The 8,152-nt window shown below is 38.8% G+C and overlaps 1 long non-coding RNA gene across 1 annotated transcript; it reads right to left on the reverse strand.

Annotated features, from left to right (window-relative positions):
* Positions 1–641: 641 nt before the first annotated feature.
* Positions 642–4,713, reverse strand: LOC9272619 (uncharacterized). The gene is made up of 3 exons (XR_001548589.3): positions 3,972–4,713; positions 3,815–3,869; positions 642–1,710 (listed from the first exon to the last, which is right to left on the reverse strand). It is a non-coding gene; the product is annotated as an uncharacterized lncRNA (long non-coding RNA).
* Positions 4,714–8,152: the final 3,439 nt, after the last annotated feature.

Consider the following 8,152-nt stretch of genomic DNA (forward strand, 5'->3'; position numbering starts at 1 on the left):
CTTACAAATTGTCCATGAAAACCAGTATGTGTCTCTTTCAAATTGATTCATGAAACTGATGATTAGTAATCTTCTGTCTCAAAGCTCTTCTACAACTTTTTGCTCAAATCGCTGGTCTAAAAGTCAACTTTCATAAATCATGTATGATTCCCATCATTGATCATGAAGAGAAATTGCAGATCCTAGCTGGAACTTTAGGCTGCCAAATTGGTTCTCTACCCTTCACTTATCTGGGGCTACCCATGGGACATGCCAAGCCAAGAAATAGTGGATTATGCTCCTTTGCTTGATAGAGTGGAAAGAAGAATGTCACCCATCGGAACCTTTCTTAATTATGGGCAACGTCTGACTCTGGTTTTTTTTTAGATAATGGAAAAAAATATCCCGGCCTTTGCTCGAAAGAGCTATAGCCAATTATTACAGTCTAATAATCAAAAAAGAGTGTAGCTCAATGAAACATTGAAAACACCCACAGCACCAAAAGAAATACCCAAACTAGGATACAGAGTACACATTTATGGGCAACGTCTGACTTTGGTTAATTCGGTCCTATCCTCATTTCCCACATATTACATGTGCACACTCAGATTATCAAAAAAGGTTATATCACACATTGACAAGGCAAGAAGGCACTGCTTATGGAGGAAATCATCAAATATCACTGAAAAGTCACAGTCTCTAGCTTCGTGGAACTTAGTCTGTAAACCCAAAGACAAAGGTGGTCTGGGGATTATAGATCTTGAATACCAAAACATTGCTCTCTTGACAAAGCACCTGGATAAATTCTACAACAAACACAATCTCCCTTGGGTCAAACTAATATGGAGAAAATATTACCTCAATGCAGATCTACCTCCACATGCTCATACAGAAAAATGATCTTTTTGGTGGAAGGACATTTTCAGACTTATCCCCCTATTCAGAGCGATCACAATAACTAAAATCAATAGTGGAGACACGACTGTTTTTTGGAAGGATGATTGGAATGGGACTGGAAATTCACTGGCAGAGAGGTTCACCACCCTGTTCTCTTTCTCTAGAAATGAAGACATCTCGGTTTTTGGATTCTTAAATGATCAATCCCTCCAAAAATTGTTCCACCTACCTCTCTGCGCAAGCAATGTAAGATTGGAATTTACTGCAGTCCAGCCTTCAGAACACGAGCTTGAACAACTCAGATGACAACTGGCATTACAAATGGAGCTGCCCATCTTTCCAAGCAAAGAAAATGTACTCATTATTCTTTGCCCATATTACACCAGATATACCTCTCACTCTTATCTGGAAGAGCAAATGCACTATGAAACTAAAAGTTTTCCTATGGCTCCTCATGATGGATCGTCTTAACACAAAAGACTTGATGCACAGAAAGAATTTCAATGTAAGTCACCTGTTCTTCACTTGCTCCTTCGCCGTACAATGTTGGACATTCCTTCATATCCGTTGGCACACAACTCGAGAATTCATGAACATGGTAACCACAGCTAAAAGAGACTTTGCTCACTCTTTCTTTATTGAAGTCATTGCTATAGCTTTTTGAAACATTTGGAAGCGAAGAAACGATCTTATCTTCAGAAACGATCTAGCCATCTTTCAACCTCTGGAAATTCTGCTTCCGAGAAGATTTTATTCTACTTTTGAATAGGATAAAAGTGCATGAACGTCCACTCTGGAAATCATGGCTTGACAATTTGTAACATTTCCAGCCCCCTGTATATAAACTCTTGTACATAAACTCCTTTAATATATCACAGTAGGAGCCTCTCCTACTGTTTTCCCGTCAAAAAAACATATTAATACTATTTTCTTATTAATAATGACAGACATTTTGGTCATAGTCTTTGTCAATAAAAATGGATTTACATACCTTATTTGGTGCAACACCGAATTCAGAAATTTTTGGAGCTGATTATTCTTGGCTTCATAAATCCATGGACTTTATCAACGATTACATTGATAATATTTGGATGAATCGTTTTGTTTTCATTTCAGATGAAATATAAAATTTTAAACCACTATAATTTAACATACAAACTAAAATCCAAGGTGGATTTGAAATCTAGAGTTGTGACAAACAAAACCTAAAATTTCTTACTAAACTCTTACTAATACGTGTCATGTTGAGAGTGTTGAGAGTTCTTCTAGATTTTTTATGACTCTTATCTAGTTAAATCAATGGTTAAGATCATTAATTATTTATAAAAGTTTTGTAATATTCTATTTTAAGTATGTGTAGCAGTGTTCTTTCTCAATGGAAGGCTAAAAGAAGCCTTTTCTTATAGGATGAGTAATCATAGAATAATTTTAAACAAAATTGGTAATATAGATTAGGAGCAATCGTGTTATTTTCTCTACTTATTACTTCCTCCGTTTCATAATGTAAGACTTTCTAGCATTGCCTACATTCATTTATATGTTAATGAATCTAGACATATGTATGTGTTTAAATTCATTAACATCTATATATATGTGGACAATGCTAGAAAGTCTTATATTGTGAAACAGAGGGAGTATAAGTTAATTGAATAGTCTGTTTCGCGCTCCTCGATGACTTCTATGTGTGGTCTCTGGTCGCCTATCTGATCGACAATTTAAAAGCCAACGTTTCATGCATCTTATTTAATTATTTTTAAAAAAATATTATTTGGAGCAATCAGTATTACATCCCGATTTGCTTGGCCCAGCCCATCCTAGCTAGCAGAGTAACAGTGCATGCAATGCGGGTGTACGTTTGGTGATTGGTCTAACAGATGATTTTGGTTAAGTCTTTAAAGAATTCCAGTCATCTAAAACTAGCTTATGCAGTCAAGCATTCGCGAGACCATAACCGTCCTCTATAGTGTTTAGCTTACATATTTCTTTGATTGTATTAGAGAATAAAATTATTAAGAAATTTAAATTAGAATGCAAACATAATTATTTTTTATATGTAATAAACGGTATAATTTTAACAACTACGTGTTTAACATAATTTATCGCAATTTTACATTCATAAGTCTTTTATTTGGTTGTACCCACTAAAAGTCAGAAGCTACCATATTCCCTTTTTTTTCCTACTGGCTTACCAAAATGATGATCCTCATCTAGTCAACTGTCTGGCCTTCAGTTACTTTACCTCATAAGAATGTTTTAGGAAAGTAAACTCAAATAATTGACCATTATGGTTCCATAATTCATTGCAATTGATGAAATATGCGTGAACTATTTGAAAGAGTTAGTGTGTGAAATATTATAACCTAGTGATAAGAAAAATATGATCAAGTTGTTTTATATTTCTCTAATCTTGCTTTTATTAGCAAGATGTGATTCTTAATCTAATTTCAGCATTTTGAAAAGTTCATGAACAATATGATTAACAATAAGGCCCTTCTGGGAAAAACTGACATGATTGAACATTTGGAAGCACCCTATTGGCTTTGAATTCTGAAAACTCCAATAAAATATTTTTGTGGTTAGAATTAGGTATGGGCGTCTGATTTTGGCATTGTAAATCTATCCACTATTTTTCGTAATATTATGAAATTACTATAATTCTTTAATAAAGTGCCAATGTATCATCATCACAAAACTGTCTAAAAAGCAGTAGTAGTGGCTTATGATTAAAAATGGTTGTATATCAGTTCTCATATATGCTTTCTATGCTTATATTTTCCATGGTCTATCTCACTCTCGAATCCTAAAATCCGTATGCTTTCTAAGCAGGCTGCAATGCATGATTAACATCATATATACTAAATCACTACTTAGAGCAGGATAAGTTTGATATTTAGTATTTATTAAGTCCATTCACAATTGAATAACATTGTAGAACTACCTTCTTCCAGGTTCTCATTGCCCTGTTAGCCACAAGTCTTGCCTAGTCTTTACAGCTGCACAAATAAGATTTCATTAGAAAATACACCAGATTTTATTTATTCATGTGGTACCCTTTTCATACATGGTGAGAACTGAGAAGTAATCCAGCAACTTACTTTGTGCACCTGGGTTAGAAATGGCAATGAGGCTCCAAAACCTCATTATCCTTTCTAGCTCCTTAAAACTTCTTTGAGGTGTGCAATTGATTGACCCAAATTCTTATTCATTGCTCATCTGCATTTGGGAAAGGATTATTATTACAAAAGCACAGTTGCAAGAAATCATTATTATTTTTGGGCTTATGAATAGGTTAACCAGTAATGTGGATTTATGATATGCATACGACATACAATTTTCATATATGCAAATAGATAGATAAAAATAGAATCCAACAATCCAATAATTTTAAGGTGAATTTTCATCTATGAGGGAGGCTCCGGCGCTGTCGAAACGGAATGGGAGCCGCCAAGGAGGAGCACCTCTCCTCTCCCTCCCTCCCTCCCTCCTCTCTCGCTCTCTCTCTCTCTCTCATGAAGAACCAGGCAGCGCTGCGGCACGACGGCAGCGAGCAAAGGCAGCATGCGGCTAGGCTTCAGGATGGGGAAAAGAGGGCGGCCGTCTTCGGATTCGGTGCGGCAGCGCATGGAATTCGGCGGCGCGTGGAATTTGGGGGCGGAGCGCGTTGTCCCGGCAGAGTCGCGATGCGGGCTGGGCGAGGTGGCGCTCACGAAGGGACTATAGGGAGGGAGAGGAGGAGGCGGCGGTAGAGAAGCAACAGGGAGGTGCGGCGCTTGCGCTGGAGGAGTCGGCAGATGCCTCGGCCTCACCGGAGGAGCGTGCGGAGGCCTGACAAAATAAGATTGTGATTTTTTTTTACTAGGATGTGGAAGGACCTTGATGTAAAATAAGTTTCTTCAAGGATCAAAAACATAGTTCGCCAATCAAAAAGATCTAACGGCCCGGAATATCTATAGTAAATATCAGACGGTCCATATTTGATGAATGACGTGGCGCAGTAATCTTGCAAGAAAGTTTACTACTTTCGGTTATTTAGATAGATAGATTGGAAATCGAATTGCGCATTGCCAAATACTACTAAGACTACACGATATGGTTTCAGATATTTCAATTTGTCAGGAGATCAAAAAATTACTCAAACTAAACTAGAGAAGATGGCACCGGATTTTTCACTTTTTTTATCTCTTGTGAAAACTTATTTTACAAACAGATCTAAAAAAAACTTATTCTTGTAATGAACCATTTTCACGACACCAACATCATTGGTGCTATGGTCCAACAAGATGGCGTCAACGATATTGGCGTCACGGGGAACGGCGTCGAGGACCTATTAATAAAAAAATAAATTCAAAAACAAGATTCATTTGTAATAAAAAAATTATAAATATGTCAAGTTTTTTTTTTTTACAATTGGTTCTTGACGTCAATGATATTGGTGTCGTCCCCCCTTCATATAAGTGACTTAGCATGTACAGGAAGTCTAGGGGGATGATGTTAATATCATTGGCGCCGTCTTGTTGGACCACGACACCTATGATATTAGCGTAGCGAAAAGGACCCATTTCCGGAATAAGTATTTTAAGTATAAAAATAAATTTACAAAAAGGTCTAAAATGTAAAAAAAAATAACAGGAAAAAGACACCCTTTGTTTTGGGGTGTGTTGGGAAGAGGATGATGCGGGGCGTTGTTTTGTGTAGGGGCGAGGGGGGTGTGGAGGAGGAGGCAATGCGGTGCAAACGAGGGCATCATGCAATGAGCGATGGCAGGCGTCCAGAATAGAGGAAGTAGTCGCCTAGTTAGGGTGGGGTGACATAGGAGGAGGTTGTAGCCACGGCTACGTGAGTACGCATGTATGTGGTGTGCCTAGGTGAGGTGTAGGGATGCAAATGGGGTGAGCAAGTGATTTTTTTTTTACACGCTTATATCGTACTACCAGTTTTTTCTCTTTCAAAGTTTATCATCATATAGAAAATGAATTAGCAAGCATATTTTATACGGGTAATAGGGCTGTCCACTTGCATCCCGAATGAGGTGGGAAGCATGATGATGATGTACAGGGTCTATTGTTGTAGATCGGATCTTTCGAGTTTATTGAACTATTAGGCTATATTTTAGTCAATTTAGTTAGTTGAGACCTATGGCTCGAACTAATTCGGTTAGTAAGTGTTGCTAAGCAAACTTATGACTAAAATTCTCGATGTCTTGTTTTTCAGATTAGTATTATACCTTAGTTTTCGTTAGCGCGTCTTTAAACGGCTAAATGTGAAAACTTTATATATAAAAGTTGCTTTAAAATATTAAATAAATCAATTTTTAAAAATTTATAATAATTATACGCTTTCTCGTTTTAATTAAATCTTTATCGGACTCTATCTCCAAAGGGGCCAAGGGGGTTTAGATTCAGGGGTGTAAAGTTTTGGCGTGTCACATCGGGTATTATATAGAGTGTCACATGGGGTATTCGGGCAGTAATAAAAAACTAATTACAAAATTCATCAGTAAACCGCGAGACGAATTTATTAGGCCTAATTAATTCGTTATTAGCAAGGGACAATTGCATATGTGCCCTCATTTTGAAAGCCAATTGCCGTTTTACCCTCACTTTTTAGGGTTTGCAGTTTTACCACCACTTTTTAATCTAAAGTAGTCGTCTACCCTCACTTAGGACAGCCGTTTGGTGGGTCCGACGTTGTGTGTTAAAGAAATACAAAAGAAAATAAAAAAAAGGTTTTAGGAATTGTGAAATTACCTTTGTATCCCTGAGGGAATGGATATGGTTAACCAGCGAGTTTTTTTTGGAAATAATATTATTTTAATAGAAAATCGCAAAATTATAGGTCAGTTAGACGAAATCGCAAGTTTAGCACCCTGTCGAACGGAGGCAGTTCGAAAGGGTACCTGTCGAACTGCCCCAGTTCGAAAGGGTACCTGTCGAACTGCCCCAGTTCGACAGGTAATAAAATAACTTAAAAAAAAGGAAAAACACTGTAGCGCACTGTAGCGCACACTGTAGCGGCACTGTAGCGACACTGCCTATCGAACTTCCGCTGTTCGATACGTCCATGCCACGCGCCCTATCGAACTCCCCCTGTTCGATACGTCCCTATCGGGCACTGTAGCAAGTACTTTTTTATTTTTTTTCTTGGACAACTAGCCTGTCGAACTGCCCCAGTTCGACAGTACCCTGTCGAACTGCCCCAGTTCGACAGGGGTACCTGTCGAACTGCCCCAGTTCGACAGGGCGCTAAACTTGCGATTTCGTCTAGCCGACCTATAATTTTGCGATTTTCCATTAAAATAATATTATTTTCAAAAAAAATTCTTAACCAGCTGAGTGAGTCTCCCACGGCCGGCGGAGGCAGCGGCAAGGGCGGCGAGGGCGGCACGGCGCGGAGGCGGCGGCAAGGGCGTGCGGCGTGGTGGCGGCGACCAGGGCGCGCGCGCGGCGCGGAGGCGGCGGCCGTGGGGGCGCGCGAGGCGACTCGGAGCAGCACCGGCAAGCAGCGAATCGCATTGCTGCAGCCTCTGCAAGGAGCTTGGTTGCTGCCTGCTAGGGGGACAACGGCGTGTACTCCTTCTCGTTGTTTAACTATTGCTGAATGTTAGAATTTTATTTTATCCCTTTTTGGCCATCCGTGGCTTAGTGAAGCGATCTCTTTTTCTGTATTTCAAGTCATGAGCATTGTCAAGTTGCAGACCGCTATTTTGCAGATTTGCTTAATATTCAGCAATAAGATTTTAACACTGCTTTAGTCCAAGTTTTGAGCTACACTGAATATCTTAGCCTTGTTTGCATCAAGGAATCATTTTAGGGGGATGAAAATACTAAAAATTGGGCTATAGTTTCTGCCGACAAACATTGGAGGTGATTGATGGAAAGAATTGGTTGTGGTTGTGCCCAGAGATCATCAGAATGGTAGCTGCATATGACAAAGGTGATTCTTATTCTCTTCAGGATGGTAGCTGCATTTTATTGGAGTGACCTTAATGATTTTATATAGCGCTGGAAATGCTTTGTGTAGCATCATGACCTTAATGATGACTACAGAACATGAGTTAAATCTTCCACACATCCCTGAAACCTTCCTAGCACAAAATAGAGGCAAAATCACACAAAGCTGGAAAAAATAGGGGCAAAAATACAATAACCATCGAGGATATAAATGTCCTTTTCTCTACAACTAACACCATTAAAACAGGTTGTTTGAAGTGGGGGTACACAGCTGCTTCAGATTCAAAAAAGTGAGGGTAAAACCGCAAACCCTAAAAAGTGGAGGT

This window comes from Oryza sativa, chromosome 9 (assembly GCF_034140825.1).
Source record: "Oryza sativa Japonica Group chromosome 9, ASM3414082v1".
Taxonomy (NCBI): Eukaryota; Viridiplantae; Streptophyta; class Magnoliopsida; order Poales; family Poaceae; genus Oryza; species Oryza sativa.